At 30.3% G+C, this 9,966-nt stretch overlaps 1 long non-coding RNA gene across 1 annotated transcript; it reads left to right on the plus strand.

Moving 5' to 3' along the window:
* Nucleotides 1-4,915: 4,915 nt before the first annotated feature.
* LOC128039519 (uncharacterized) lies at nucleotides 4,916-8,031 on the plus strand. Its single transcript, XR_008194024.1, has 4 exons — nucleotides 4,916-4,977; nucleotides 5,441-5,527; nucleotides 6,316-6,384; nucleotides 7,932-8,031. It is a non-coding gene; the product is annotated as an uncharacterized LOC128039519 (long non-coding RNA).
* Nucleotides 8,032-9,966: the final 1,935 nt, after the last annotated feature.

Genomic DNA, 9,966 nt, shown 5'->3' on the forward strand with positions numbered 1-9,966 from the left:
CCATCGTAGACTGTGGTGCCGATGATCGACGGCCGGCATGGTGGCCGGCGACCGGACTCCTGACCGGATTTTTGGGAGGGGGAGAGGATTTGAGAGAGTCTTTTTGAGTTTTTTTTGAGGAAGAAAGAAAATGAAAGGTTTTGAAAAAAATTTGGTTTAAATAGGGAAGCAAAACGGCGTCGTTTCGCTCAGCCCTTTAAAGTGCCAAAATGACGTCGTTTTTGGGAGGCCGACCCAATCCGACCCGCTCCAGTAAAGGGATCCGTGTGTTTTCTTTAAAATGGATATTTGTGTGCGTGGTCCCTTTGATTCTGCAGGGAGTTGCAATTTGACCCTTTTTTTCTCTCTTTTCTTTTATTTTAATTTAGTCGCATAATTTTATTTTTATTTCATTTTGATCCATTGCAACGCTGCGCTTAAGGGGGATTGAGTTTATTTCTTTTTTGGCCCTTTTCTTTTCACGCGCGTTATGATTCAATCTTTTTCCCTACTTTTCATTTTTTATTTCGGCTCTAAAGTTTTGTTTAATTTCGATTTAGTCCTCTGCTTGATATTTTAGCTATTTATTAATAGATGGATCATTTTAATATATTATTACTATTATATTACATCATTTATATTATTATTATTATTTACTTATAGTTTTAAAACTTTAAATTTTACCATTCGTATATATATGTATACATTATTTTTGATATATATATGTATTTATACATATTCTATAATTTATGTACATACCTATATATATTTAATTTTCATAAATATATATACGCATGTTTATACCTTCTTTATCATATCTTATAATATATATACATACTTACTTATATTTCTATACTTCATAACTTTAAATATATATACACATATATTCTTCTTGTTTTATAATTTTATGTATATACATACATATAGATTCTTTTTATTTTTTATTTCGTTATGGTTTCGTTGTTTAGTGCGGTGTTTGTTTTATTTATTTATTTATTTACTTATGCCCATTTTATTCAAATAATGTATCCGCTTATTCTCTTGCATGATTAATTCGTTTAATATCTTTTATTTATTGACGTTCGCGCTATTTACGCTTGTATCATCGCATTTATCATTGTTTTGTTATACATATTAACAACATAATTTCAAAAGATATTTTTTTTAAATAAGGCAATGTTTTGCGTTTGGAAATTCGAGAAAACGTGCCCTAATGTGCTGGATTTCGATTTTTCTCGTTCGACCAAATAACCAAATATCCTTTTAAAAATTTCAAAATAAGGCAACGTTTTGCGTTTAGAAATTCGAGAAAACGTGCCATAATGTGCTGGGTTTCGATTTTTCTCGTTCGACCAAATAACCAAATATCCTTTTAAAAACTTCAAAATAAGGCAATGTTTTGCGTTTGGAAATTCGAGAAAACGTGCCCTAATGTGCTGGGTTTCGATTTTTCTTGCTTGACCAAATAACTAAATATCCTTTCAAAAATTTCAAAATAAGACAGTGTTTTGTGTTTGGAAACTCGAGAAACTTGCTCTAATGGGCTGGGTTTCGATTTCTCGTTGGACCAAATAGCCGAATATCCTCTTAAATCTTAATCCATGTTGTTCGAATTTTTTAAGGATCGTATTTTAAATCTCTTTAAAGTTTTCAATTTTCGAAATTAAGACATTAACTAATCAACAATGTACCACTTTTTGGGCATTACGAGGGTGCTAATCCTTCCTCGTACGTAACCGACTCCCGAACCCATTTTTCTGAATTTCAAGGACCAAAATCGTTGTTTTAATAAAATCTAATTGTTTATTAAAAACAACCACTTTTCAAGGTGATCCGATCACACCTTATCAAAAAGGATTGGTGTCGACCCCGTTTTATCAAAAAAATGGTGTCAACAGTTGTAAATATTAGAGTTTACTTTCGATCCTAAATAGATTTGATTATGAGTTGGTCCCTGAAAGCTAATTCGAAAAGTGGATGGTGTAGGCAAAAATATAAGCTCGAAAAATAGATTTGGATAAAAAATAAGGCTCGTTTTCTAAATGAGAAGGGCCTCGGGTAGGACTTTTTGGGCTTGTCCCAGCTTGAATGAGCCTAAACTTTTTCCCCTGTTGTTTTGTTGGTATTTTACTTTTATTTTGCCATTATATTACTACTATTTTGTTATTATTGCTTGAATATTGTATAACTCTTGTTTTATTATTAATTTTGTTCCTATTTTAGAGCCATTTGCTTGCTATGTTGCAACTATCTTAGTGTTGTTTAAGTACAGAGACTTTTTTTAATGTATTTTTAATTGGTTAGTAGCATTAATTTTAAATTTTTTAGTGTATTTGATATATTATATATTTTTTAATTTTTTTATATAAAAAATAATCTAAAAAAATTAATACGGGTGGGTCAGGTCAGACTTGAGTTTAACATTTTTAATCTGGGTCGAGTTTGGACAGAATTTTAAACCTATTTTTCGAACCAAGTCGAACCTGAACATAGAAAATAGATCTAAAATTCTGTTACGGCCCAACCTGACCTATGATCAGGTCTAATCTCAAGTAATCTATTTCCTTCCCCCAATTATAAAAGAATGAATATTCAAAAACTAATAATAGTAAGCCTAAATTTAGGATTATCAAAATATAATTAAAATGATAATCGATATTGATTTAATTATATATTTTAATTTAAATTAAATATTATGTATTAAGTAAGTGCATATTAAAATTTTATATAAAATAAAATAAAAATAATTATTTAAATAATTTCAATTAATATGTCAAAAATAAAAGTAACCATTTCTTAATAAAATATGGTCCTCCATAATTCCAAGTTTAATATGTTAAAATAACTAATATTCCTTACAAGATTCTCTTGTAAATTTTGAATAAATAAAAGGAATAATATTTGATACAATGTTGGTGGAGATTTTACACTCTATAAACACGATTAGGGATTAACAAGTGTCTTATTGGATATTATAAAATATTAAAAATAAATAAATATTTTAGGTTAATTTTTTTCCTTTTACTTTTTATTAAGGAAAAGGAATATCTAAAACGTCTATAAAATAATAATATTTTAGAAATCAATGATAACAAATAAAATTTTCATCCACAGTGAACAAATTAATAAAATTATAGTAACACAATATTTAACAATTTGTTCTTGATTACTTCATAAAAGTTCAAACGTTTACAAGAGTAAGTGTAAGAAGAAGAAAAATATACTTCAATTTGATGTAGATATTGAAAAAATGTTTCAATCGTGTGTATATATAATATGTTTATTATTTTGGGTAAACTACATCAACAATCTCTAAATGTGTTTAGAATTACATTTTGGTAACTCAACTTTAAAATCTTACAAAAAAGTCATTAAATTATCAGTTTCTTACAAAATGATCACGCAATCGTTAAATGTTGTTAATGAGTAGTGTCCATATGGTATGGCACGTTAAAATGCCACATAATTATTTTAAATTTATTATATTAATTTTAGTTTACTACTTTGACTTCATTTTTATATTTATTTTATCATTTTAGATTTTTTAAGGTGGAATATTAGGCTAACACAAGCATCGCGAGCAACAGCCAACGCATCCCAACGCCCTAAATTACTCCATCTCCGACTTTTTCAACTACTTCATCATTTTCCTCCATGACGTAGATGGCTTCTTCAGCTTTAACTCATTCAAGGAAGACGAAAATAGAGGTTGTATAAGTTATTTTCGAGGGCAAAATCAAAGTTGTTATTGAGATTATGAGCCAATTATCTTTAGTTGGTAATGCTAAATGTAATAGTCTGAAAGTCAATGGTGTCGGTATCGCTAATCTGAGTCCATTTGTTGTGAATTTTATATTTTTAAAATTCCGAGAGCTTGACATAGCTAATTTGTGTATCAAATCATAAAATTGTTAAAGTTTCTAAAAGTTACCATTGATGAATATTTGAAGCTTTTGGTGTTAATTTGTTAGATTTTAAGCTTAGAAATGAAACAAAGACTAGTTTGTAAAGTTTAATTGTTAGTTTTAAGCATAGGGACTAAAGTGTAAATATTTCAAAATTGGTATGAAATTTCTATAATTATAGATAATAGAGGGTTGTAAAAGGATAAAATTGAGACCGGTTTTGAAATCAAGGCTCAAACGTGAAAGATATTGCAATTTTGGTTTTATGGACTAAATTGAATAAAATGAAAAACTTTAGGAACACTCAAAAATGAAATTGAATTGATACATATTTATAATAGACTGTTATAAGATGTTTGGAATTGATAAATTGAAATAAATTATTATAGATCGGGAATTGAATCAATCAGAGAATAATCGAGGAAAATAAAAATTGCATATTAGTCCTCACTACCTTGTTTGTTGTTGTTTCCGTCAGGTAAGTTCATATGGGACTTATTTAATTCATGATATGTTTATATTATATCGTTTTACTTGTTAGTTTGAATTGTTATGTAATTTTGGTGATTTTGGCATCTAAAGGACTAAATCGTAAAGAATGAATGATATGGTTATCACAAATAGATATGATGTAATAGCCCAAATTTGAGGTTATCAGAACAGTGGTTTCGGGACCACAAATCCGATGAGAAAAATTTTATTTTTATTATATTTTTATGGTCTACAATTTCACAAAATGATTTCGTGAAAATTTCGTTCGAAAATTTTGACGTTTGGACAATCAATTTAGTCAAAAGGACTAAATTGTAAAAAGTGCAAAAGTTGAGTTCTACATGTTAGAGGTGTCCAATTGTTATGAAACTTTAAATTGGAGGTCCTTATATGGTAATTATACCATTGGTAACTTGGTAGACAAAAATGGACATGAGATAAGTGAAATAGAAAATTTTTAAGTTAGGGGCAAATTGGTAATCTAGTAATTAAAATGAATTAAAAGGGAAAAAGATGGCAAATTATGCTCATCTTCTTCATATGAACGAAATCAGCAAGGGGGGAAGCCATAGTTAGGGTTTTCAAGCTTCCAAGCTCCATAGTAAGTGATCCCAAACCCCGTTTTTAATGTTCTTTACGTTTTGAGATCCCTAGCTTAATTTAGCTTATTCTAGCAATAATTTAACCTAGGGTTTATATTTGGAAAAATACCCATAGGTGAAAAGTGTTTATTTTGATGTTTTATGATAGAATATGAAGCTAGAAATTATGTTAAACAACTTTTGCTAAGCGATTTTAAGTGAAAACGAGTAAAACGACATAATCGGTAAAAATACCTAATGTTCATAAGTACATGTTAGAGTGGGAATTTGATGTTGCCATAGAAGGAAAAATGTTCATAATGTTATAAAACATAAGAATAAGAGATGAAGTTTAATTTCCGAGCCTTGGGGCAAAAATGTAATTATGTAAAAGTTTAGGGCAAAATTGTAATTTTGAAAAGTTAGAGTCGAGGGCTGTTTTGATGAATGTGATTATTAAATAAGTTAAATTTACTATTTTAGATCAAGAAGTACGAAACTCGAGGTTAGACAAAGGGAAGAATAAAGTTGAAGACTAAGTTGGTGAATTTGGCTATAATTGGTACCGAGGTAAGTTTACGGTAAATAAATGCAATATTTCAATATTTATTATTAATGCTGTTAATTTCAGCAATTATGAATTTATTTTATGAATTTATTTGATGATGATCCAAGCATGAAATGATAGAGAATTAAAATTTAAAAGTCCCGTTGATACATAAGGATGGTAATTGGATACGAATGTCATGACATTTGGGTAAAGAGATCCCATGTAAGACCATGTCGGGACATGGCATTGGCATCCTTAAGATCATGAGAGGTCCCATGTAAGACCATGTCTGGGACATGGCGTTAATCGAGATGAGAGGTCCCATGTAAGACCATGTCCGGGACATGGCATTGGCACCGAGATGAGAGGTTCCTATAAGACCATGTCAGGACATGGCATGGGCACCAACATGAGAACATCCCATGTAAGACCATGTCAGGACATGGCTTTGGCATGTTATTATCGAAGAGACCCAGTATCCTTATTATTCCAATGTAGCTCAACGGGCTTGTAAACGAATCATGTTCATGAAAGTTCGTTTAAAGCATAAATGGCAAGCTCGGTAAGTTGTAAGACTTACGAACTTATTATACTATCAATTGATGTTCAACGATGCAGCAAGGGTTGAGTAAGTTATGCACACAAGTATTCTAAGTAAACAAGTAAGAGAACTAGTATGAGATTAACTAAAGAGTAAACTAGAGATATAGACATTGAGTTTAATTATTTAAGTTAAATATTGCTATTTATTTGCTAGTAAACTTACTAAGCTTTATGCTTACGTCTTTTATTTCTCTTTCTCTTATAGTATTACAAGGCTACTTCAAGGATCCTAAAGAAGTCGGAGATCGTCCACACTATCAACCACAACTGCTCGGTATTTTATATCGAATCACTTTTGAGTTATGGCATGTATAGGGATTTAGTTATTTTGTATGTTTGTAATGATGATTTTGCTAATGAGTGATGTGTAAGTATTTGATGATGTATGGTTATTAAAATGGTTAAGTATGAAGGTATTTGTTGTTATAAGAGTCTAGGTGATAAATTATGCATGGAAATCATGAAAGGATAAAATTTTGCAAAGAAACAGAATTCAGGCAGCACAGTGACGTAAATTTGAAAAATCACCCAAGATAGTATAAAATGAATTAGAGGGTGAATGATATATGGAATTGAAGCTTGTTGAGTCTATTTTCATAGAAAAATAACGGTGTAGAAAAAGGAAATTTATATTTTAAGATATGTGAATTTTAGTAAGATAGGGTCAGAACTGTTTTTGGAGTCCCCTATTCTGAGTTTAGAAAATAATTAAAAATTGTACAAAAATGGTTATGAGTTGAAATTTACATGCTTAGATTCCTTAATGAGTATATTTTCTGTAGGAACAAGTGGGAATAGCATATGAAAATCCTATAATGAGAAAAGTTATTTTTAGTAACAAGAGGTCAGAATAGTCGAATGGTGAAACAGGGGAGACTTTAACTAATAAACTGTACTAATTGGCTGAACCAAAAATTCTAAAAATTTTATGGTAGGAAGATATATGAGTCTAGTTTCAAGGAAATTTTACGGAGTTAAATTTTTAGTTCCGTAGCTCAAGTTATAATTAATTTAGTGACTGCTGCGCAATTGGACAGCTTTGCTGTAAATAGTGAAAATAATTTGCAAAAGTAAATTTTTATGCTCCGAATTAGTAAGATAAGTTAAGTAATGCCTCGTGCTCGACTCCGGCAACGGTCTCGGGTAAGGGGTGTTACATATGATGTATTGAATGGAATTTAAATGTATATAAATGATATAAATTTAATATTATAATTGGGCCCGTGTGAACTTAGTAAATAATTAGGATGCGAATGACATGCCATTAGGGTCCAAATGAAAAAAAGGAAATGGTTCAACCAAAAAAAATGAAAATTGGTGTCGTGATCATGGATTATATGATGACTTGAGGTCCGACATATGTTGCAGATTCTCTTAAGCTAGTGTTAGCAGCATCGAACCCTGGTCTAAAACTAGTGTTAGCGGCTCGAATATGTTAACTCATGAGAGCAAATTAATATCGTGTATCCGAGTTCATTTTGCTATAGTTCTTTAGGCAAAAAGATATAAATGGAAATGGTATTAAACGGAAATGAAATGGGAAGAATGAATATTTATATACGAATAAATTTATATATATGTTATAGGTTGAATATAATTTAGTTCGTATATGTTATATGATGGAATGTTATATCACAATATGCATGTGTTATAAGCTTATGACCTGTAATCGAACTAACCTGTTTGATGTATTTGATGAATGTACATGAATGTACCAATGTATTTCAATTGCAAAATTGTTGTAATGTCAAGGTAAGTAAATTTCATATGGATTTACTAAGCATTCAAAATGCTTAACCGTTGTCTTCTTTTTCCTTGTAGATTGTCAGTTTGCAGAACGTGTTGATCGAATCAACTTGAAGACCACACTAACCTACTCTGACTCGGTAGACTTTTGATCATTTTAAGTCAGTTATGTGGCATGTACATAAGTATTATAAATATGAGTTTATTAATGATAGTTTGGTTTGAATCATAATTAATGGTTGATCTTTGATAAAGTTATTACCTATATGTATATGTGTTTGTTTGGTAATATGTTGTGGCATTTTGAAGTGAATTGGTGCCAATTGAGGCATATTGGTTAGTTGGCTAAAATGATGGTATGAAATGACTTAATGAATGTGCAATGGTATGAATTGAATATGAAAATGGCATATTGGTTGTTGAATTGAAGTGTAGCAAATGAATTGAATTTGGTTTATGCAGGTTTTATGGGTACATTTTGGCGCCATTTGAATATGTTTGAGTTTGAACATGGAATAGGTACCAAAATGGAATATTTTAACACTTTTGGCATCAAGGAATCGATACCACAGATAAAGGTATTGGTACTTAGAATTTCCTAAATAAGTTTTTGAAAAAGAAAATGCTAAAATAGTATCGATACCAATATAATGTATTGATACTAGACCTATCCATGGGTCGGGCCGAGGGCCCGCTCGAAAAGTAGGAGGATTTGAGTAGAAATATCGGGCCGAAGCTTGGGCAAAAAAATAAGTCTCGTTTAGAAAATGGGCTGGGCCTTGAGTAAGGCTTTTTTTGCCCTAGCCCTACCCTGCCCAAGCCCGAATATGCAAAAAAAATGAGTTTTTTTTTACTTTTTTATTATTTTCTTGCCATTTTCTTGTTGTTGTTTTTTTTTATTATTTTACTACTATTTCACAATTATGTTGCTATTATTTTATTGTTAGTATTTGGATATTGTATAACTCTTGTTTTATTGTTAATTATGTTACTATTTTAGAGGCATTTCACATTTGCTTGTTAAGTTGCATTTGTCTTAATGTTATTTAAGTATACATATTTTTTAAATTTATTTTTAATTTATCGGGAAACATTTATTTTAATGTTTTTAGTATTTTTGATGTATTATATTTTTAAAACAAATTATATAAAAAAATCAATATGGGCGAGGCTCGGGTTTTAACATTTTTATCCGGGCCAGGCTTGGAGAAATTTTAGGCCCAGTTTTTGGGTCGGTCGAGACTCGGAAACATACATGGAATTTTAGTTGGGCCTCGCCCAGCCTATGGACAGGTCTAATCGATACCTAAAAGGAAGTATAATATCAATACCTCTTGATTTAATTTGGTTTTTATGAAACATCAAACTTTAAAATGGTATCGACACCTAGCAAGGGTACTGATACCTGATATGAAACTTTGAAAACTTTACAATTTGGTCCTATTTCATGTTTGGTTTAACAATTGAGCTTTTGTAAGCTCGGTTGAGTCCCAGAAAAGTTTAGTTAATGTAAAAACTATTGAATTTAAATGATGTTGGATTATTTCAATGATTGATTTTCGATGATTTTGACAGTATTTATTTTGGTAACAGTTGTGGCATATCGTAGCTCTGACTCGGTGATCGAGTCAGGTGTAGGGATGTTACACTAAAGGGAATTTTAATGTAACACCCATTAGGATTTTTACACCCATAGTGTAGGAATTTCATTATATTTATTAAATTACTAAAATGATCAAATTGACTATTCATGAAAATGAACAAATGTTTTTCTTTATCTCTATGTTGGATTGTCTTTAATGGTTTTTGCAAGCAAAGGAAACTGCATAAGTAAATATTGGCTTATTGATTACCTAAGGTTTAACTAATATTAAGTTACATTATATGGACATATTATAATGCAAGAAAACAACCTATATTAGTAGATAATCTAAATTATCCATATTTCATAAAATTAGATTGAGCAAATGATTCAAATAATACAAGATTATTATGTCATCTATAAGTCCAATTGGGAAGATAGCTTATTGTGGCTATCAGAACTGGATTGACTCCTAGAGGTAGAGGCATTGATACGATTGTTTGGAATGATAAAACATTGGATAAGACT

Source organism: Gossypium raimondii, chromosome 1, assembly GCF_025698545.1.
Source record: "Gossypium raimondii isolate GPD5lz chromosome 1, ASM2569854v1, whole genome shotgun sequence".
NCBI lineage: Eukaryota > Viridiplantae > Streptophyta > Magnoliopsida > Malvales > Malvaceae > Gossypium > Gossypium raimondii.